The following is a 24,246-nucleotide window of genomic DNA, read 5'->3' as shown; positions in this document are numbered from 1 at the left end:
CCTACAGTATGTGCTTTTACTTATGAGTGGGTAACTATATACTAGCTTGCAAAAATGGATAAAGTATTGTAGATTGTTGTTATTATTTCCATGAAGAATTGTATGAATTGTTCTTGGAGGTAGAATCAGAAGTGCAGTGAAAGTGCACAAAAGAACAAATAAATCAAGGAGAATATATAGGACTGTGGAAAGTAACATCCATTCTTATGAAAAGAAATGCATACCTTTCTCTGGTGATTCTTCTCTGTTGTTAAAAAGTACGTTGCTGATATCCATGCATGCTTACCATAAGATGTCTTTCTTATACATACTCTTTCCTTGGGCACTTTTGTTGTTTTTCTATATTCTCCACAATGTGGGAATCAGTTGTTAGCTTTAAATGAAAAGTTTAAAATGGCAACGTTAATTTGTGTGTCTATATATGTAAGAGCTTGGATCTGCAATAAAAATTGCTGTTATGGCAACTAGGTGGTACAATATAAGGGAACATTTTAATCTAAAAAATTAATTACAAAGCATTTTGGAAAAATTTTAAATTATATTTTGATAACCACATTTGACCTTCTGATCATAAAACTTCAGAGTAGGAGAATACCTCTATCTCAGTGAAAACTACTGAAATAAATGTCAAGCTGAATTCAGGCTTTGAGACCATTTCATTTGCTGTGAGTTAATTAATCTAGTTAATTGTCAAGTAAAGGAGTTATTATATGTTTCAGTGTTTGATCTTGAAGTAAGAATCATATAAACATTTCTGCTTCCATACTGGTAGAGAAACTAACACTGGATTAGCCCTTCCACCATAAACAACTAAAAAATGGACAAAATATACAAAAAGTACTAATTTTATACATTGCCTAAAAGGGAGCACAGGTTTGAAATTTTAATGTGTAATATGGAAAGCAGATCACTGTTTGCCAATAGCTAGAGGAGAGGGAGAGGATTGGCTTCATAGGGATACAAGAGAATTTTGTAGGGAGATGAACATGTTCTGTGTCACTTTGTTGGTTGTTGTACAACTGTTTACATTAGCTACAACTGAACAAATTATACACACAAAACTGGTGAATTTTATTTCATGTAAATTACACCTTGACAAAATAATTAAAAGAATTGATCATAGACCTAAAAATAAAAAGTCAAACCTATATCATATCTAGAATAATTTTTTTGAATATATCATACTGGTTCTTCAATAACAGAGTTTTGTTAGATATCACAAATAGACACAAATGCACTCTAGGTAAAAAGAAAAAAATAAGCAGAATCTCATCAAAAATAGTGGAAATATTTTCCACTATTCCAAATATATATACATTTTTATTTTTCTACTTTTATTTTTTTGTTGTTTTTGTGGTTTTTTTCTTGTTTTTGTTCTTTATTTTTTGATTATTTTTATGTGTATATTTTAAGCATGTGATAAAAAGAATATTGCAACAAAATACATCATAATTTAATTTCTTAAATTATTTAGAGAAAATCTTAAAAAACAGCTAAAGTAAATTAAATATTTCACAGAGAAAAGCAAAGAACAATTACAGAAGACTTTTCATCAAAAACTGCAAAAGACAGTTACAAATTTAAATTACCAAAAGGAAAAACAAACAGAGAGGGACAGCCTTATCACTGTTAAATTCTATAGCTAGCAAAAATACCTTTAAAAAGTGATGGAAAAATAGACTTTTTCAGACATATATAAAGTGAAACAATTAATCACCAGAAGACCTGAACTACAAGAGATGTTGAAGAAAGTCCTCAGTAGAAAGAAAAACTCACTCAGATGGAAGCCTGAATCTACATAAAGGAGTAAAACTCACTGAGAAAAGGTAAATATGTGGACAAGTATAAATGACTTGTCATTTTGAACATTATCTTCAGGGACTTCCCTGACAGTCTAGTGGTTAAGACTCCATGCTTCCACTGCAGTGAGCGTGGGTTCAATCCGTGGTTGGGGAACTAAGGTCCCAAATGCTGCATGGTGCAGCCAAAACAAAAATAAATAAAAAAGACAACAATCTTCAAAGTCAACAATTAAAAAACAAATATTAACAATATATTGGGAGGTTTATAACATATGTAGAAGTAAAACATCTGACAACAATAGCAAAAAAGCTACTAGGGCAAAATAAATGTCCTATAAGAACAGAACATAAGGTTCTTACAGCATATGTAATATATTAGTTGAAAACAGAGTGTGATAAGTTAAAGTCATATAAATGTCAACTCTAAAACAACTATTGTTTTCACTAATTAAAAACCAACAAAGGAAGATGACAGAAATATATGAAAAAGAGAAAAAGAACAGATGGAATAAGAGAAAACAAATAATAAATGATAAATTTAAGCTCAATTATATATTATATATGAGATATATAAAATTACATAATTCTATGAAATGTAAATTATCTAAACACCCCAATTAAATGGCAAAGATTTTCAGAGTATACATAAAAAAGCGAGACTCCATGATATACTGCCTATACATAATCCACTTTAAACATAAATATACAAATAAGATACATACATAAGGATAAATATGATACAGCATTCTAACACTAAACAAAATGCTTAAATGAATATATTAATATTAGACAAAAAGCCAAAACACATTAGCTGGGATAAAAATGGAAATTTTATGCTGATAAAATGTCAATTCTTTATGGTGACGTAACAATCCTAAATGTTTTTACACCAAATTAAAGAAATCCACAATACATGAAACAAAAACTGATAGAACTACAAGAAGAAATAGACTCATTCACAACTTTAGTCAGAGGTTTCAACATTCCTCTCTGTTTCTATTTTTATCGCATGTGCATTAATTTTTAAAACTATTTCATGGGCAAAAGAGAAATAAGGTTACCTGTTAGAAATTATCTGTTATGTTATACATAATATCTATAAAATTTGATGTTTATATTATTTAACTTATCTATATTTTCTTTATTGTTGTCTTTTCTGCTGAATTTGGAAGAAGAATATTAAAATTTAGACATATAATTATAGTTAATTTTAGCAAATTCTATTAAGCTCATTCTAAATTATTAGAATCTTCATGTTTGCAATATTATGAAACAGTTGAGAAATAAGTGACACGCCACATGAAGCTAGTACATATAATACACTGCTTTTATTACTGTTGAAGCGCTAAGGTAAGAGTAGATCTTGGTGAGAAAGCCAAATTGGACTGTTTACAGAGCTCCACAGAACAGCAGTGTCAGGCTAGGGAAGATGTCCCTCTACCAAAAAACAAATCTGCTCCTGGAGGGAAGAGAGCAAAATGTGGGTTTTCTGTGAGTAGATAGTCTCCACGAGGCATAAGAATAGAGCTGAGTGAGCAAGCTTGTTCTTCTATTGCCAAATTTGCAAGCCATTCAAGCCATAACACCTTTTCTAAAACAGAATTAAGAAAAGGGGCAGAAAGAGGTTGGAAGTGTTACACTAATTAGCTTCATCAGCATGAAGGAAAACATCAACAATAAGTGTGATGTACTTTCTATTTGAATGGATTTTTCAAAATGTCTACCATTAAAATATCACTCAAAATTGGAGCACTTTTCCATTATCAAAATATTTTAAAATATGATAATTAGTATTAGGAGTTAGCTAAATAACCCAAATCAGGTTGCCATACTCAATTTGTGTTTATACAATAAAATATTCCTCAAAAATTTCTGAATATATCTAATTCAAATAAACTGCTAGAAACACCATCTAAAAATACAGATGTCAATCACAGATGTTTTATTTTTCCATAAAATATTCAAAAAAAGGTACACGTGTTGAGTCAGTAAAATGTCTTTCAAACAAATTATCTACTGGGAGTTTTTGTAACAGTCTTTCTATAAACAGAGCATGCTTTGGAAAGTAATCATTTTAGTATATTAATCAGTAAAGTGTCTGTGACATTTTGACGAGATTTAATTTGGAGTGTAATATGCATAATATCAGCAAGATTCCCCCAGACACACAGAAAAATATAGCAAATCAAATTTCCCTTTTAACCAAATGTATTGGAAAATAGTAGAGCATCAATTTGTAACCTCCCTTGAAACCCAAGGTGAATATTTAAAAAACTAAAAGGGAAACATGAGGAAAACCATTGTGAAGACAGAAGCATCTTAGCATGATCATTCTATGAAAAACTGAACTAAAGACAAAACATAGGTTCCAAAGATTCCTATGAAATCCTGGAGGGTTGCCTTTTACATACTATCAGTCATTGGCATTTGCCCTCTCATCATTGTCTGGTCTGTATTCCACAATGGAGCAGTGGCCATTCTTTGAAACACTCAACCCACCAAAATAACCCAATGCCTTATGTTTTTACTGTGTTACCATCAGTTTTCAAAGATGATATTTAACTATGTTAAGGGTCAAACTAAGCAGACAAAAAACGCCTGGCAGTTTTGTTGAAAATAATTGGAATGGAAAAAGATAGAGATGGAAATGAACCAAGTATTCAAAACTGATAAGGCTAAATGGGAAACAAAATAAAAATCATAGAGAACAAAAAAAGTAAATGCGCTCTTTTAATATGTGAGGCATAAAAAGGTTGCTTGTGAATTATTTAAAGATAAAGTTGAGAAGGTTAAAACATGACAAACCTGATATACAGGGAACATAATCACCGACTTTTTATTCAATTGAGAAAAATAAAGAATTCTGTGATTAACTTTTCTTTTTGTCATAAGACTATACACCCACACCCACATACACACACATATACATACATATTATATGTATGTGTGTGTAGATATATAGTATATGTGTGTACACACATTCATCTTTGCCCAAATTTTATTAACCGTTGATTTTACTTGAAAGAGCAGAATTCTTTATATATCCTGGCAATTTAATAAACTATTGAATTTTTTAAATCGACAGTGATATCAAAATATTTGGTAATGTAATTCCTTTTAAAATGGAAACCTCACTCCTCCTCAGCTGGAACTGGAACCCAGCCACACCTCAGATTGGACTTGAACCCACAATCCCTGACTTAGGAAGGGACTGGAACCCACTGTCTTTTAATGAAAACTGCTCACCTGGTGTCAGGACTTACTGAAGCTCAAGTTCTTTTGTCTCAGCACAAACAGAATTCAGTGTGAGATAAAGTGATAAGCAAAGAGTGAATTTATTAGCATAGGAAGCTTGTAAGAGATACAAGCAGGCAGACAAGGGAGCAAAGCCCTGAGAACAAAGAGAGCTACATTTTTATAATTAAAGAAAAAGTGGGGAGGGGAGAAGACCACCTTCTTCCTCCCTCTTAGGTAGACGTCAGGACTTACATCATTAGTTCCTCCTTTAACTCTATATAGTCGAATAGGGACTGTTATGGCACTATTTAAATCATATGTGTATTAGTAAAAGGTGGTAGCATATACTAAAATATGGTAATTCATCTGAAGTTTCAGCATAATGGACCCTTTCACCTAGTTTCTTTCCCCTTTTACCTATTATCCTGTTTTGGCTACATGCAAGAATGCAATTTTTCTTAGGGTCTGTTATCTTATAGACCCGCCAAGGCCAAATGCAGTTCTTGTATCTATTTTTCTGCAGTAGTAAGCTAAGTAAGTGTGTTTAGTTTCAGAGTATTCTGATTGTTGCTTAGCTGCCAGATGTTCTGGGCATTTTCTGGTTGGTGTCTAGCTTATGGTCATCTCCTGAAGTCCCTCTCTATCTATCTCCCCCTCATGGAGTTTCTAGCTGTGTAACTATCTTATTCTATCTCTATCAAAATCATCTTTCTATTAAGAAATTACTATATAAATATAAAAAATGTCCCATTAAAAATATTTTAATGCATTTATTTCCATCAGGATATCAATTGCAATTAGATAACAGTATTATTGACTGAATAGTATAGATTGAGCAAAAAGTGTTCAATCATTTCTTTTGCCATCACAGGTAACTTTAAACATAATGTTATATTTTGAAGCCAGACCAAAGTGGGTGAGGCAATATTTACTTGATTTCTCACAATTGAAACAATATGAATTCTTGAGCCCAGCACTAGTTTGAATGATACTGGGGGCCACCTTTCAAAGTTTTGATTATAGTTTGAAGGAGCCATCTCCATGCTGGAGTTAGGTTCTAGGCAAAGGAACTGCATATTATTCATTATGTATTTATTCTCAGACCTTTAGCTGTACAATAAATAGAACTTTTATTCATTGAAACATAAATTCAGTTTTGCCATTTTGGCCACTATTGCTTAATCGTGGTCCAAATAATCAATCATATACCAATCATTAATAATATTTAATACCTGTTATGGACTGAATTATGTCCCTCCAAAATGTGTATGCAGGAGCCCTAACCCTCAATGTGATTGTATTTGTAAATAGGACCTTTAAAAATTTCAATACAGTTAAATGAAGTCATAGGATGTCCTTAGAAGAAAAGGGAGAAACACTAGGGATGCTCACACATAGAGAAAAGTCTGTGTGAGTACTCAGTGAGAACATGGCATCTTCAAGCTAAGGAGAGAGGCCTTAGGAGAAACCAAATCTGCTGACATCTTGATCTTAAACTTTCAGCCTCCAGAACTGTGAGAAAATTAATTTCTGTTGTTTAAACCTCCTAGTCTGTGGTATTTTGTATGGCAGCCCTAGCAAACTAATGCAATAATACCTACAGGTACATTTATCTTGATTAATTGATTTAATCTTCAGTGCATTCATATTAATGGATGTACTAAAATTAATCACAGATAAAATTATCTATTATATAGATAAGTAAAACAAGACAGAAATGTTAAGTAAATCCCCCCAGTGCATGCTGGTAGTAAACGACTTACGTAGTACTTGAATGCAAATGCTTGGACTCCAGGACGCTTGAGATTACCATTTCACTATGACTTTTCTCTGGAGCTAGCAATCTAGCTATCTATGTATATTTCAATTAATCTAATATCCATTCATTCATCTATCCATTCATCAACCTACCTATTCACCTACATTTTTAATCTGAATATTCAAAACATTCTATATTTCATTTTGGAATTTTTGGGTATTTAAACTGCATGCCATGTATAAATAGGTAAAATTCAGTAATGCAATTTTTGAGAAAGAACTATGACATAAATAAATTCTTTTTTTATTTGAATTTTATTTTATTTATTTTTATACAGCAGGTTCTTATTAGTTATCTATTTTATACATATTAGTGTATATATGTCAATCCCAATCTCCCAATTCATCCCACCACCACCACCCCCCTCACTTTCCCCCCTTGGTGTCCATACGTTTGTTCTCTACATCTGTGTCTCTATTTCTGCCTTTCAAACCAGTTCATCTGTACCATTTTTCTAGATTCCACATGTATGCGTTAATATATGATATTTGTTTTTCTCTTTCTGACTTACTTCACTCTGTATGACAGTCTCTAGGTCCATCCATGTCTCTACAAATGACCCAATTTCATTCCTTCTTATGGCTAATATTCCATTGTATATATGTACCACATCTTCTTTATCCCTTCGTCTGTCGATGGGCATTTAGGTTGCTTCCATGACCTGGCTATTGTGAATAGTGCTGCAATGAACATTGGGGTGCATGTGTGACATAAATAAATTCTTATTTAAAAAATCAGTTGAAATCTTTTATCCTTATGTGGTGCTTTTGGGTTATGCATAATTATGGCACAATCAGAAATTCATATTTTTGAAGCATATTAATTGAAAAACCCTGCAAATAGTCATGCAACTAGAAATAGGAATTGTGTTCTCAGTGGTTCAAGGGATGTGAAACCCTGAAAGATAGTTACCCTGATGAATGTTTACATAATCATTCACAGTTACCATCCCTGTGGATTTAACTCCTGATGGATTTTGAAAATTATTTTCAAGTTCTTTTGGATGACCAATGCTCCAAATAGTCTGTCATTGCCTACACTTGTGTCATTCTGTATTGAAACTTGATGAAAACCAATTATCTAGACAAGTTGTTACCTGTGCAATAACTTTTCATTGATTCCTTATAACAGATGTCATCTTTTGATCATATTTAAATGTGTCTCTTCAAAATAACCACTTTAAGATTCAATCTATGTATATTTCCAATATTCAATTAGAATATTAGGATATCATTAATAGATTGCAAAATAGTTAGTGCAAAGGGAAATTTGTATAAGATCATCTAACCCTTGTCATGGTTCTGAGCATTTTAAAGCATGATTGAATTTAAATAAAACATTAGTAAATTTTGATTTAGATATGTAAATTGACTTAGCTCTAAAACAGTCTATATAATAAAATGCATAGATTCTACATTTTACAAATATTCACACAATATGTAAATTATAACTGGCCTATCTAAGCTTAAGTGAACCACAGAAAATATATTGAAATAGAAATACTTCCATTATTTTCTGTTATAAGAACCAAAAGATCATATTTTGACATATTCTTTAGAAAAATAAGGTGAAAGGAGTTTTCTCCCTTGGATAATAAAATAATGTTTATACATCGAACTCAGTAAACGTAAGAAGTTAGGCCTGATAAGTTCGGGGTGAACAAAAGAGGGATATCCAAAAAAGTAATCGTGACAATAGGCAGATATCTATAATTTTTTTTTTTTTTTTTTTTTTTTGTGGTACGCGGGCCTCCCACTGTTGTGGCCTCTCCCGTTGCGGAGCACAGGCTCCGGATGCGCAGGCTCAGTGGCCATGGCTCACAGGCCTAGCCGCTCCGTGGCATGTGGGATCTTCCCGGACCGGGGCACGAACCTGTGTCCCCTGCATTGGCAGGCAGACTCTCAACCACTGCACCACCAGGGAAGCCCTTTATCTATAATTTTAACTGAAGCTCTAAATACTATAAGAGAGTCGCTGAAGTTCTTTAAGATGTAACAGAAATGAAGGCCATGAAATTAAGTTGGAGTAAATATTTTTTCAAATGTGGTCACATATAGAGTCCATCCAATTAACAGACGCAGTAATTTAGGTAGATACTCAAGCTCCAAGAGTCAAAGTGAAGACCTATAATCTGGTAATTGAGTCCTGCAAAATCGTTCTGTACCCTAGATCATCAGAAAGATAGTAGATGACTTCGGTTTTCCAAAATTAGAAACAAGCTGAATATCTGGTAAGCTTGGTGTCAGAAGAAATAAAAGGCTCAAGTAGGTGACAGCAATGAGGGAACAGAAATTCAAGATCTTCTGTCATTAAGATAACACAACCACCATTAGAAATACCAGTGTGAGCCTACTGTGAGTCCAGGACATGTTGACCCTCTGGGCACATGTATACTTTCTGTAACCCCATTTTCTCTAGCCTTTGCCAATTCTATCATTCTATCATGCTTATATTAAAAATATTAAGAAAAATGTCACTAGCTCACGCCCTTGTATGCATAATTCAAGACTTGAGCCCACTGGAAAAACCCTCTTTTTCTCAGCCCACATTTTCAGGTTACATGTATTTTCTAACATGTTCACTTTCTTCTTTGCAAACATCTCTTCACGTTTCTTGCTCTCTGCTCCTGGAAAAATTTCATAAAGGCAATACTTCCCAATTGCATCTGCTGCTGCCCTTTCCTGGTGTACCCATTTCTGCAAATCTTGTAAGTCCAAGTGGTGCTGAAATTCTCCTTTATCCCCCTTGTGTCATAGTTTTTCACTCTTACAAGCTACAACCTATTTCTTTCTTCTGTTAATTCAAGAGTAACACTTTTGCTCTTTCTTCAAGTCTTACTCTCTACCATGTAAGAGGTTATATGAGTACCTTTTAACTTTTTATTTTTTAATTCTAACATCATTTCAGATATACAGAAAGTTGCAAGAATAAATACAAAAATTCTCATATAGTCTTCACCCAGATTCTTCCCTCATCTCTCTCTCTCTCTCTGTTTCTCATGAGAATAAGTTACTGATATTATGTCCCTTTCTCTGTAAATATTTCATTGAATATAGCACACTTAACAACACTAGGAAATTAACACTGATACAGCATTATTCTCTAATTTGAAGACATTATTCAGGTTTTGACAATTTTCCCAATAATGCAATTTATATGACAGAAAATGCCGAAAATCCTGGATCATGCCTTGCATTCAGTTGTCACGTCTCTTGAGTCTCTTTTATTTTGGGAGATTAACTTTTTGTTTTTAATTTTATTTTTTAGAGAACAGTAATTTTGCATAAAATGCATCTCTCTTTGGAATTTCTGATATGTCCAGGTTATAGATGTTTTTATTTGTCAGGAACACCACAGAAGCAATATCGTGCTATTCTCAATGTCTTATGTCAGTTAGCATATGTTATTGAAATGTTTCATGATTCATTATGTTAACTTGATCACTTTATGAAGTTGTTCCTGTCAATTTTTTTCACTATCTTGTAAGGAGTTATATTGAGATCGTATAAATATTTTGTGACACCTCAAAATATCACTCACTTCTTTTAGTATCCATTGATGGGTCTTGCCTCAATTAATGTTGATAGTTGTTAAATGGTGATTTTTTGGATCTCTTCATTCCTTTCTTATTTATTACTTGAGCCTCTACTATAAGAAAGGGCTTTCCATATAAATATAGATATATAAACTATTAAATATGGCATAATAGTAAGTTAATTCATTTAAGAAGCTATAATGCTTTACTATCATTATTTAATTCGATGCTGAATTGCATCATATTTAGCCATGGGAGTTCCTCAAGTTGGCTTCTGTGTCCTTTTTGTGTGTCTCAATTTTGAGTACTTACTTTCAGAAACAAGATCATCCAAGTTCATCTTGTACTGTTCCTGCTCCAGCCTGGAATCAGACATTTCTCCAAATAATTCTAGTTCCTATTAGTGGAGAGAGAGTATTTAGAAACCAGGATCTGGCTCTGGGTTTGTGATTGTTACTTGATTGCCTTGTCTTCTAGCACCTCTCAGACAACAGAACGAGAAGTAAGATCTCATGAACTTCAGCAAATCCAATTATAAATTGGATTTTCTTTGTCACTCTTCCATATCAACCACTTTTCCTTGGGCACCTTTTACTTCTTTATTTCTATTCTCCTCTTAATATTCCTGCTTTTCTTTAAGACCCTTTAAAAGTTTCCATTCCAATTTTTTCTTCCTTGACATATTATCTTCATTCCTGATACAGGTAAGATAAAGCAGAGCCTAAATACCCAGGTATATTTGCAAAAGCTTAGAACATGAAGAAATTATATGATTTCTTCATGAATGATAGGGGATGGATTTAAACCCAGGCATGATGACCCACAGTTAAGCATTTTCTCAGTCTGCTTTAAGAAAAACATTTCAAAACCCAGTCACTCCTATGGGTTTAATAACAAAAAGATGTTGGAGTCCTAAATCCCAGTGCTTGTGAATGTGGCCTTATTTATAAATAGGGTCCTTGAAGATGATCAAGTTAAGACGAGTTCAACAGGGGGAGTTCTAATCCTATATGATTGCATCCTGAAAATAACGAGGGGATTTGGACATGGAGACAGACATACACACACACAGACACACACAGACACACACACACACACACACACACACACACACACACACAACTCCATATGAAGATGAAGGCAGAGGCCAGGTTGATGCACATACAAGCCAGGAAACACCAAAGAGTGCATGCAAATCACCAGAAACAGATTCTCCCTCACAGGCCTCAGTAGGAACTAAACCTGCAGACACCTTGATCTTGGACTTCTGCTCTCCAGAACTGTGAAACAATATCTTTCTGTTGTTTAAGCCACACAGTTTTTGATGCTTTGTTATGGCAGCCCGGCAAATTAATAGAATCACAAAAGTAAGGTGTTATTAAATTTCTACATTATGCTATATTTCTATATAGATCATAAATAGTGTTAAATTTTTCTCTTCCTATTTAACTCATTTGTGAAAGTTAAAAAAAAAAGTTGTGTAATTCATTATGTACTTAATGGTCCAGACATTTAAAATACCAAACATTAATACCATGTATTAGAATAAAAGCAAAGTACATCATAAACTAAATAAGAGATTAGAACAGTAGGTCATTATGAGAAATCAGAACATGTTGGACTTAGGTAAAAATAACAACCTCTGGGTTGAACAATTTATACTAAGTAAAGAAGAAGGATTTTAATGACATAATGTAAAAGCTTGTCTAATGGGAAAAACTTGGCAAGCAAAGGGTTTAGAGAGAAGTGCACACCTCAGTTATTTTGAAGGTAAGTGTTTCTAAAGTTATTCTAAAATTTAATTTGGTTTAATTAAGTGAAAGGACTCTTTTGGCTCTGTGTGCATACAGGTGGGAATCAGTGAAAGCTGTTTATTCTTTGGTTCTACACATAAAATTTTCATGGTGAGGTTACTTCTATATTTTAAAGAGGAACACTAAAAGTAGAAACTGCCATACTGTATAAAAGGGGAATAAAAATGTTCTTTAATTCCTAAGGGAATTGCTTTCCTATTCTTTTATTTTTTTTCCAGTTTCAATAAAATATAACACTTTTGGCTTCCAGGATTTAAATCAAAGTTTTTTATGTAGAAAATAAGAAATATTTTCTTAAATTCACTTATAAAAACTGACCTTTGTAAATTTATTTCAATCTTAGAAATCCTAGAGTGCCAATGAATTTGCTGAAAATCTACCAAGGAATGGATTCTGAAAAGATGCGATATATTTATTAACTAAAATGCCTCTCAGTATTATTCTTAGTCATTTCACCTTGGTGAAAATAAGTCTTAGAAAGATTTAATATTTTCATGACAAAATTAACCTAAAGTTATTAAGCCATTTTAGACCCCATGATTCCATGTCTTTCATTCCCTTACTCAAGACTAAACTCTTTTTTTTCTTAGTTACTTGCCAAATATATATTATTCCACTGTTATACAGCTCAAATTTCACTTCTTTTTTTAAGCTTTTCTGGTTACTTTTTCTCCCACCTCCCCAAACAGAGTTCAGTACTCAATCTGAGTGCTTATTTTATCCCTGCCAATACCTTATGTTTGTGTCATAACTATCTTCAAATATGTCTTTCTCCATTGATAAACACGTGTTATTTTAGGGTAAGAAATTTTATTCTGGTTATCTTTTTATTCTTATGATGTATCATAGTGCTGCATGATAGTCTACACAACGATGTTTACTAAGTGAATTAATAAAGTCATGTTTTCGTTACATATTAGCCAAAGGTCACAGGTCATTGTACATACCTCACCCATGAGTTTTGTTATTCCCTGTAGCTAGATGATTTGTACATCTTGGGTTTCCCAGGACAGTCCTGTGCTTTTTGTTTTTAATTAAGACATAGTTGATGTATAATATTACATAAGTTACAGGTGTACAACATAGTGATTCACAATTTTTAAAGGTTATACTCCATTTGTATTATTATAAAATATTGGCTATGTTCCCTGTGTTGTACAATACATCCTTGAGGCTTATTTTATACATAATAGTTTGTACCTCCTTAATCCCCTACCCCTGTCTTTTCCCTCACCCCCTTCCCTCTCCCCACTGGTAATCACTAGTTTGTTCTCTATATCTGTATGTTTCCTTTTTGTTATATTCACTAGTTCTACTTTTTTAGAATCTGCATACAAGTGATATCATACAGTATTTGGCTTTCTCTGTCTGACTTATTTCACTTAGCCTAATATCCTCCAAGTCCATTCATGTTGTTGCAAATGGCAAAATTTCATTCTTTTTTTATGGCTAAGTAGTATTCATTGTATACATATATACCACATCTTATTTATCCATTTATCTGTTGACACTTAGGTTGCTTCCATACCTTGGTGATTGTGAACAATGCTGCTATGAACACTGGGATGAATGTACGTTTTCAGATTACTGTTTTTGTATTTTTCAAATATATACCCAGAAGTGGAATTGCTGGGTCATGTGGTAGTTCTATTCTGAGTTTTTTGAGAAACTGCCATACTGTTTTTCACAGTGGCTATGCCAATTTACATTCCCGCCAACAATGTACAAGTGTTTTCTCCACATCCTTTCCAACATTTGTTATTTGTGGTCTTTTTGATGATTGCCATTCTGACAGGTGTGAGGTGATATCTCATTGTGGTTTTAATTTTCATTTCTCTGATTAGTAACAATGTGGAGCATCTTTTCATGTGCCTGTTGGCCATCTGTATGTTTTCTTTGAAAAAATGTCAATTCAGGACTTCTGCCCATTTTTTAATCGAGTTGACTGGGTTTTCTTGATGTTGACTTGTATGAGTTGTTCATATATTTTGGATATCAACCCTTCATTGGTCATATCATTAGCAAACATTTTCTCCCATTCAGTAGGTTGTCTTTTTTGTTTTGTTGATAATTTCCTTTGCAGGACAGTGCTGGTTTATACCTATTATCCTGGCATCCTGTCTGGCTTAGGCTTTTTCCAGATTTATCATTTTTAAAGGGATTATTAATAATTACTTTAAAGTAAATTGGATAGATTGGGTGGACCTTCAGTTTGTCTTTCTGCTTTAAGCCATAGTTTTATCCAGTTTGAGCCACTCATAGCGTGTGAGACATATTGCAGTGAATCATGTCCTCATGTTAACCGGTTATTATATCTGAAAGATGAGCAGCAATTACTCATTTCTCTCTTTCCATCTTCTTCTAAAGAAAACAACTGACACTTCCCTTTCAAGAACAACATGCTGATAAAATCTTGTGTACTCTAACAGAGGCAAGTTGGGAGAGCTAACTTTCTCTGCTATGTGGGGAGTAGGAAGTGTTGGGTGCTGTTGCTTCTGCTGGCCACGTAGTTTACAAATATGGTGCAGTTGGCTGTGCTGTGGCTTTCATATCCAGTGCTTGATCCTTTGAAAAGTCCGTGGATAGAAGTGACTTCTGATCAAGCTTGATGCAGTGGCTTAAACAATATTCTAGGTCTTGGTTTTTCTCTGATCTTATCTTGACTTTGTTTTCAGTGAGTAGGAACAACTACCCTCAGACTCTCTTTCTGGTAGCAAGATGGCAGTAGCTCCTAAATTTCTAGTTCAGGAGAAAAAAGAACTACCACTTATAAATTCTCCAAATTTTCTGACATTCATTCAATAGACAGGTTCTGAATTTTCACCATTCAATATTTGCTTGATTTGTCTCATGCATGCTCCTCTTCTGAAAGAACCCAAGGACAAATTCCCATGGAGACTCTAAAACTGACCTCAAATAATATCTAGAAGGAGAATGGATATAAGATAGCAAATAAAACTATCTGTGACTCTGAGACCCTGGAATGTACTAGGTGTTCTATAATTATTAGTTTTCCTCTTTTTGCCATAAGTAAGGCCAACTGTGTAGGTATGCTCCCCAAAATCTGCTTACAAAATCAGTTTTAATCTTTCTGAGGTCAAATTTTCAAAAGGGTTTAATTGAAGATCTAAATCCAGGCTTATCCTATTCACCAGATCTAGCATCTAGCTGCCCTTCTGGGTTTCCACAGGCATTATAACAATGCACTACTGTTCACATTTGGAAAAACAGTGTGGCTTTCTTACAAGCTCTTTGATCTTTATTAAAAAAAAAAACTTTGGCATATTTCATCATCTATTAAATAAATATTACATTTTTATATGAGAATTTGTTAAAAGATTAGGGATAACTAGTTGGAAAAGAGGAGAAAAGAAAAAGAAAAATACTATATTATAAAGTAATATCTTATTTTACCCAAGAATGGCAGTTAAATACCTGAATAAAAAAAATGGAAGAAGCTTATTACCTGTAGTGTTTTTGCTTTTCTGGAGACAGATTCAATTGAGAATGATAACCTCAGAAGGATGGTCTGCTGACCCCTAAGTCGAGGCCTGACTTCATTTAAAGTTAGAGAAAACAAGAGTTTGCTGGGAAATGATGGGAGAATGCTACTAGTTTTCTTTCCATAGTTTCCTTTTTATATACTTTTCTTTAATCTTTGGAGAGACATTTTACAGTTCTGCTGCCCGTAAAAGTGATGTTTGAATGTATTCTACAAAAGTTGCAAAGCTGGTAACTCATAAAATATTCCTGAGGTTGGCAAGTTTCACAAGATGAAAGGTTCACACAGCTCTAACAAGTAACTAAAAAGGAGACTGGTGTAGTGGGCACCAGCACAGCCGTTTAAAGTCCCATGTTGGATACTAGACTGCAGTTTGAATTCTTGTCATGGGCCCAAGAAGATAAATATTATCCCCAACATGCTTATCCTTCATTGGTGTGTTTAAGCTTAATTGACCTTACTACAAAATAATTGAAAATATGAATAAAACAACCCTGTTTTTTGTCCTTTTTTTTTCCTCAAAAGAAGATGAAAATTCTACAATGAAGAGGATTTTCACATTTATATTTAGCTCGTTTTGCTTAAGCTTGAAAAACACGTCTCTAGTTTCTGCCAGCACTTGTAACCAAGGAGAATGATTACCACATGCAGGTGTCACTGATTGGCTGGAATTGAAAGCTACAGATTGTCCTGGAGGCCTGAACTGATCTCTCTATCCCCTAATCTCCATTTACTTCTGCCAAATGCCACTACAGAGCAGTCAGATCTGTTTTGACTGACAGCATAGCTAACAAGTAGGATCGATGTCAACATATAATTGGTGTTTATGGGGGAAATATATATATATATATATATATATATATATATATATATATATAAAGTAGATGAACATCGTCTGAAAATTATATTTCTACAAGTATATATTTTAAAAGATTAGTTATAAACATATTTTAACCAGCTAAATGGACCTGCTGTTGAGAATTCTGCTTTCTATTCTAAATTTCCCAAAATACTTTGCAGTGGTACCTTAAGTAAGGAAAGGGGACATATATACACATATATATATAAACAAACAACAACAACAGAAACCCACCTAATGAATAGACACTAAGATTTATGACATAAGGCTATAAAATACTTAAAAATAATTATAAGCCCTTGCAGATAATATATAAAAGCCTTATTCATTAAGTGGACTGTATCCACTTTATTTATAGAACATACAGAAACTCTCTTAATATGTCTTCATATAATCTTTGAGATTAATTGAAGGTTTCAATTCCCTTTTGAAAATATACCAACTGAATAACTGTGGCTAATAAGTGCCTCTCTTTTGCTCCACACCTTCTGCCCTTCTTACTTTACCTAATGAAACCATTGCTAGTTGTTGTGTGAGGCCTTAGGAAGTCTTTTATGCAAAATGTGGAAAATAAATCAGTAAACTAACTTTCAAAGAAAGGCTTTGTCCCTACATCATAAGGTGCATGCGTATGTTTTAACTTGAAATAAAATTTTTAAGGTATGCGTACATTTTTTGTTTGTATATGGTTCCTACTTTAACCTACTTTTCAATTAACTTACCAAATAATTGTTCCAATCGAGTAAGATAAGATGGCTCTTAAACTATATACTATAGAAGTATTATGAATGCAGCATAAGACATAGAGCTTTTAAAATATAATATAGTGATGGCACTGAAAATTATAATTTTATATTTTAAACATGTGTCTTCAATTCCTCTCATTCAGGATTCCTTTAACTTAGAAACTAAATATAAAGAAAATCTCAAGTGCAAATACTAGGAGGGCAGGGGAGATTAACCTTATATTTGCCAAATTTTTAGAGGCAGATTAAAACTTCTACCTATAACTCCCATTGCATCAAATGATACTGTCCTCTCCAGAATTTGATTAACAAAAATTCTACTATTAAAAATGAATTCCATTGTTTTTGCAAATCCTTCTGTTATGAATGAAGAATAAACCCATCAGAGCTTCAAGTTGGTGAACAAATGAAAGTGCTGGGGCAGGTGGGTGCCCAGAGGGTGTGGAAGGTCCACACCCCACCTCCCCATATCTTGCGCTATGCATCTCTTCTATTTGTCTGTTCTTTAGTTGTATCCTTTATAATAAACTGGCAAATAGCTCTTCAGATGCTGCATACTTGGCAAGGCACGTCAGTTTGATGTGGGAGTTCCGAAAGAGACCTCAGCTCTCACTGTTAATAGACTCTGTGGCTCTGGTTTCCAGTCCATTGTGAATGGATGTCAGGAAGTGTGTGTTAAAGATGCTGAAGTTGTCTTGTGTGGAACAGCCAAAAATATGGCTCCTTACTGTGTCAGAAACGTGCGTTTTAGAGCCAAGTTTTGATCAGATCTCAAGCTGGAAGATTCTTTGCGAGCAGCATTAACAGAGCAGCGTCTCCAACTCCCCATGGGAATTACTGCAAAGAATCTTGCTGCAAAACATAAAATTAGCAGAGAAAAATGTAACAAATACACCCTGTAGTCAGAGCAGAGATGGAAAGCTGCTAAAGATGCTGGCTACTTTAATAATGAGATGGTACCAGTTGAGGTAAAGACAAGGACAGGAAAACAATGCAAGTCATGAGCCAGTTTGGTCCCAACGAGCCTGGAGCAGTTAAATAAACTTCCTCCAATTTTCAAGGACGAAGGGACCATCAGTGTAAGGAATGTACCAGAAGTATCTGATGCTTTGGTCATAGCTAGTAAAGATGCTGCTAAAAAGCATAACATTACACTGACAAGAATTGTGAGCTATTTTGTATCTAGATGTGATCTCTCTGTCATAGATATTGGTTTTGTCCCTACCTCCAACGGGGCACTAAAGAAAAGAAGACTGAGTCTTAAGGACGTGGATTTGGTAGAGGTAAATGGAGCTTTTCCTCCCCAGTACTTGGCAGTTGAGAAGAGCTTGGATCTCGACCCAGGTATAACCAATTTAAATGGAAGAGCCATTACTTGGGATCAGCCATTGGGAGGATCTGGATCAAGCATTATTGCACACATGGTTCATGAATTAAGATGTGGAGGTGGAAAATGTGCAGGGGCATAAGCGTGCATTGGAGTTGGCCAAGTTATGACACTCATCATGCAGAGCCCAGCCTGAGAAGAGAAAGGAGCCCACCATGGCCCACAGTTACTTTACTTGGCCAGGCCACATTAGAACAGGGGACCTTTAGAGAAGCTGCTAAAACTGGCTATGCCCTGCCACTGAAACAGTGATTGAGTGTGATCGAGGGTTGATGAGGTAAAGATGTATTTATCATGAGTTAAGAGCTCAGGCCAGAAATAAGTTTTCTCCAATTTGCACTAAATATGATGTATTTCTGAACTGAAGTTTAATTATAGAAGGCCTTAAAAAAATCGTATTCTGGCCAGTGACCACCACACATGCTTTAGATCATATGATTGCAAGGAAATTGAATGTGTTGCCTTAATTTCCAAAAATAAATAGATGAATGAATCCATGAATAAATACCTTTATGAGGAATTCTTAAATTTTCTTATGATTTTCTTTTTACATTTTATACTTTACAATGGAATATTCTATTAACATTCTTTAATAGAAACAAGTGAGAAAGAGCAAGCCCCTGACATGCAGGCTGTGGCCTCGTAACTCTCAGCCAGGCCTTGGTGTTGCTTCAAGCTGTCCTGGCACTCACAGCTAGGTTTCCGCGTCTCCTGCTGAAAATAAACTTTTTCACAGAACCTCAAATTCAGATAAGACCATTCTTTGATCTTTATGGATAAAGACAAAAACAAGACCATTCCTTAATCATGGCTGAGCATAGACAAAGCACTACCCAACCCACAGCTTCACAAGTATAACCCTTCCCTGGTTAATATGCGCAATGGCTGTTTCTTCAATAATTACAGGATTAGCCTCACTCTGGTGTATCATTGTCATGGATAAGATGTTTTGAGATACCCTATCATAGAATTGCTTCCTGCTCCTGATAGGATACAATCCAGTGCAAGGTACTGCTTCCTTAAACACTCCTCCAAACAACTCAACCAAAGCCTAACTTGTATAGTAGGCTTCTTTTTAATACCCACTGTGATGGTATTAATTTTACATGTCAATTTGACTAGGCTAAGGGACGCCCAGTTAGCTGGTAAAACATTCTTCTGGGTGTGTCTGTGAGGGTGTTTCTGGAAGAGATTAGCATTTGAATTGGTGAACTGAATAAAGCAGATGGCCCTCCCCAATGTAGGAAGGCATTATCCAATCTTTTGAGGGCCCTGAACAGAACACAAAGGCAGAGGAAGAATGAATTTGCTCTCTTTCTGCTTGAGCTGGGACATCTCCTGTCCTCAGTCATCAAACCTCCTGGTTCTCAGATCTTTGGACTTGGACTGCATTACACCACTGGCTCTGCTGGTTCTCCAGCTTGCAGATGGTAGGTTGTAGGATGTCTTGGCCTCAAAACTTGCATGAGCCAGTTTCTATAATAAATATCTCCCTTTCTCTCTCCCTCTCTCTCATTCTCTTTCTCTGAAAGTAGAGTGTTCCTATGAAAACGTTTGTAAGTTGAAATGGCCTAAAGCAAAGAAGGAATTTTTTCCTAAAAGTGAAAAACCTCTTTAGATTTCTGTTGGTTAGTGAAAACAGGTACTAATACAGGTCTTTCATAAAAACAAAGTGGCATAAAGCAAACATTCAAAAAGCGAGGAATACCTGTGTATATATATATAGTCTTTTGGTTCTCTTTTCTCTGGAGAACTCTAATACACCTTCTTACCAAGACACCTCACATTTCACTGTATGTATGCCCTAATGCTGCAAACAAGAATAAACACAGCGGTGTTCCTGGCGGTTTTTGGAGGTAGGGTGCTAACACAAAGAACAGAAAATAGATTGCCTGTGTATAAAGACTTAATTAGAATGGGAGATATATTACCTAAATCCTAGAGGAATGCAATACAGGAAGATGGAAGAAATAGGCAGCAAAGATCAAATTTCTCTGCTCCCAGAATTTTACATAGCACAGCACTAGAGAGTATTGTGACTTATTGATTAAATTATCCAATTCAATAAAACTATGGTGAATAGATGCAAGAAAGCTGTTTCTGCATTCTCTGTTTAAATTACAATTAAGTTTCCAGCTGGATATCTCCAAAACAGTGGAAACCTTGTAGTGATGGTATTTGCCTTGTTCTATTTTGGGATTCTTTAGCAACATCACCTTATAGCAACAGCTGTTCAGAGTGCTGGGATTGGTATGAATATTTCTTCTACTGCTGGCAAGTTGAAAGCTGTAAAATATTTTCAGTTCATTTCAGGTTCAGGTGTCCCTAGGAGCAATTGTCTTCATGTAGTAGAAGGGAAGGTACTAAGACTATAAAACAGAGATTCAGAAACTAAATACAAACTGCTGTTGGTTGAAAACTCCAACTGGGACTTTATTGCCAAACACCAGACATTAGAAGATCACTAGCTAAATTAGCCAGAGTAAACATCTTGAGGTACAAAACTAGTGCCAGCTCACTGAGCTAAGAATAAGACACATGGGTTGGCAGTAGGGCTGAGGAAAGACCTAAATAAATACGGATAAATGCAGTATCGGTTTCTGTATTGAAGGACACGATTTGAAAAAAAACAAAAAAATCAGAGAAATAAATTCAGCTATAAAGATGTAGAAGGGAATTTTTGGAAGGTTTATGCTCTTGATTAGAAAATAAATAGCTATATTAGGATTATATATTTTATGTGTAATTTAAGTGCTACTATAAGAACCTCATGATAATCATTAAGATAAATTAACCTTAAAAAAAAAAAAAAAAAAGATAAATTAACCTTAAATTAACAATCATACATGGAAAATTTAGATCTTTCATGGGATTTTTAATTAAAATGAGAATATATTAATATATATTTTCTTTCATCCCTTTTCCCTCCTCTTTATTGTACCTTTTACCCTAAATCTCCAAACAGTTGTTAACATTTTTACTATAATTATATAATACCAAAAATTGCAAAAACCATAATTTTACACTTGATGGCTTTTCCCTAACTGAACTGACCTATATAGCCAGCACTCAGATCAAAAGATAGAACATGAAGAACCTAGGGACAGGACAGGAATAAAGATGCAGACATAGAGAATGGACTTGAGGACACGGGGAGAGGGAAGGGTAAGCTGGGATGAAGTGAGAGAGTGGCATGGACATATATATACTACCAAATGTAAAATAGATAGCTAGTGGGAAGCAGCTGCATAGCACAGGGAGATCAGCTCGGTGCTCTGTGACCACCTAGAGGGGTGGGATAGGGAGGGTGGGAGGGAGACACAAGAGGGAGGAGATATGGGGATATATGTATATGTATAGCTGATTCACTTTGTTATAAAGCAGAAACTAACACACAATTATAAAGCAATTATACTCCAATAAAGCCATTAAAAAAAAGAAAAGATAGAACATTACTAGTACCACAGTTCCCCATCTGGTGATTTTAATATCTATAATCCAATTACATTTTTTTTACAGAAATGGCACCCTCTACTGAAGCCAAGATGAATAACTATAATAATAATAATAGTTATTATTATTATTTGTAGTAGTATGTAACTGTTCACTGATCATATATAAATATAAGGCTTATAAGATAACTAAAATTTCAAGCATCTGAATTTTAATTTTTTAAAAACTGTGTTGACTTTTTTTTATTCAAAACTATAGGCAATGATAATGAATTGAACCTCATTCCACGTGCAATGAGAAGCCACTAAAGAAATTTTTGCAATGGGAGGGCATCAGTACAGTTTTTTAAAGAAAAAACAAGACTTTCTGGAATGTGAAAGATGAAATGATGAATTAATAAGAATCAAGTAGGAATCAGAAAAGAAATTTAGAAAATAAGGAATTAATCTACTAGATAAACTATAAAATTTTGAAGTATTATTTTAACAATAAATGAAAAGAAGAAAAATCATGTCCAAGTGGTTCATTTAATGAGGAGATTCTGGGAGACAAAAGAGTTAGTCTCCAGTTCTGGCTTGGTGGATGGTCATTATCATTAATGACAAAAAATATAGAAGTAATAGCTAATTGCATATATGTATATTTCATTGCAGAAGAAAATTTCTCCTTCATTCTTTCATGCTTTATTTATTTATTTATATTTATTTAAATATATAAAACTAACATGACGGGCACATTGCAAAATCCTTCACAACTGAAGTATCTTATCAGGAAAATGTGCTTGAGACCCAAATGTGGACTCTGAGTCATTAAATTATTCAAGGATCTGATCTGTTTCTCACAAAACATGCACTTTTTACTTAAAGTTGCTTTACTTTTCGAAACTTTATATATTCTGCTTCCTAATGAGTCATTTAAATTTTCTTAAATGTTAACTATTTCAAACTGTTTTTTTCTATTGGCTAAAACCAATTATGTTTATACCTTACTACAGTAACTCACTTAATTGTTTCCTGGATATTTAGGACTCAATATTTCTAGATGACTTTTATTTTCCTCACCATAATTGCCTGTATTTCATTTTCTTTTATTGTCTCTCATTTTCTTCCATTATGTTCACATATTTGCTTCTTTTTCTTCTACCGTTTCCAGCCATTAGTGGCCATAGAAGGGCACTTTTTAACTTGTCTTATTAAATTATTTCCCTTAAAAGTTAATTTCATTTGCTTCAAAATTAGCACCATTTTCATATACTTGATAATATTCAGGACTATTTCTTTCTTTTTGATTGGAATAAATTCCATTGCCAATCATCTCTATCAAAGTTATAGGAGCTGGAATGGCATTTTCTTGTCATGTCTCTTCTGTAACCTGGCACATTTCTTCAGCCTTTGTCTTTCCTGACTTGAATTTTTCTTTTTTTTTTTAGAAATAAAGATCAGTTATTTTGCAGAATATTCCTCAATATGAGTTTCTCTGATATGATTTTTTTTCATAATCAAATTCACTGTATACATTTGTGACAGAATACTCTGAGTGATTTTTTTTGTCTTTTATTCTCAATAAATGAAATCAAGAGGAAAATGATTCTTTTTTGTCTCAGTATTGGTGATATTAAATTTGGTCACATGGTTAAGGTGATGTCTACTAGGTTTCTTCACTATAAATTTACTATATTTTCCTATGTGATCAATTTAGGAATAGTAAGAAGATATTTTGAAACTATTTAAAAATCTTGATGCTCATCAAATCTTCAGTCACCAGTATTATCAACCATTGATGATTTTATAATTATATATGTATATATTTTTATAATACATACATTACATATTATTATGTATATTATTTATATATATAATTATAACTACACACCATATATACAATACAATATATGATACTATATTATAATATATATACATATATGAACTAGCTTCCTATTGTAAGGAGAGCTCTCTCTTTACGCATTTGTTTATATCAGTATGGTTTCATAAATTATTATTTCATTCATTGAGTTAAAATGATTACTCCATTTATTTTACATTCAACTTGTCCATTTAATGTATCTGTCTACCCACAGTGATATATCTATCCA

General features: G+C 33.8%; 1 protein-coding gene and 1 pseudogene across 9 annotated transcripts in view; both read left to right on the top strand.

Annotated features, from left to right (window-relative positions):
• Positions 1-24,246, top strand: part of LOC307187471 (uncharacterized protein) — a 1,029,543-nt gene that overhangs the window by 789,109 nt on the left and 216,188 nt on the right. The window lies entirely within an intron of this gene.
• On the top strand, positions 15,981-19,032 carry LOC307187824 (3-ketoacyl-CoA thiolase, mitochondrial-like; annotated as a pseudogene). The gene is made up of 2 exons: positions 15,981-16,006; positions 17,824-19,032. The product of its transcript is annotated as a 3-ketoacyl-CoA thiolase, mitochondrial-like (transcript).

This window comes from Stenella coeruleoalba (genome assembly GCF_951394435.1).
Source record: "Stenella coeruleoalba genome assembly, chromosome: 6".
Lineage (NCBI taxonomy): Eukaryota > Metazoa > Chordata > Mammalia > Artiodactyla > Delphinidae > Stenella > Stenella coeruleoalba.
The sequence above is the reverse complement of the archived record's forward strand: the minus strand, read 5'-3'. Positions and strand labels throughout refer to the sequence as shown.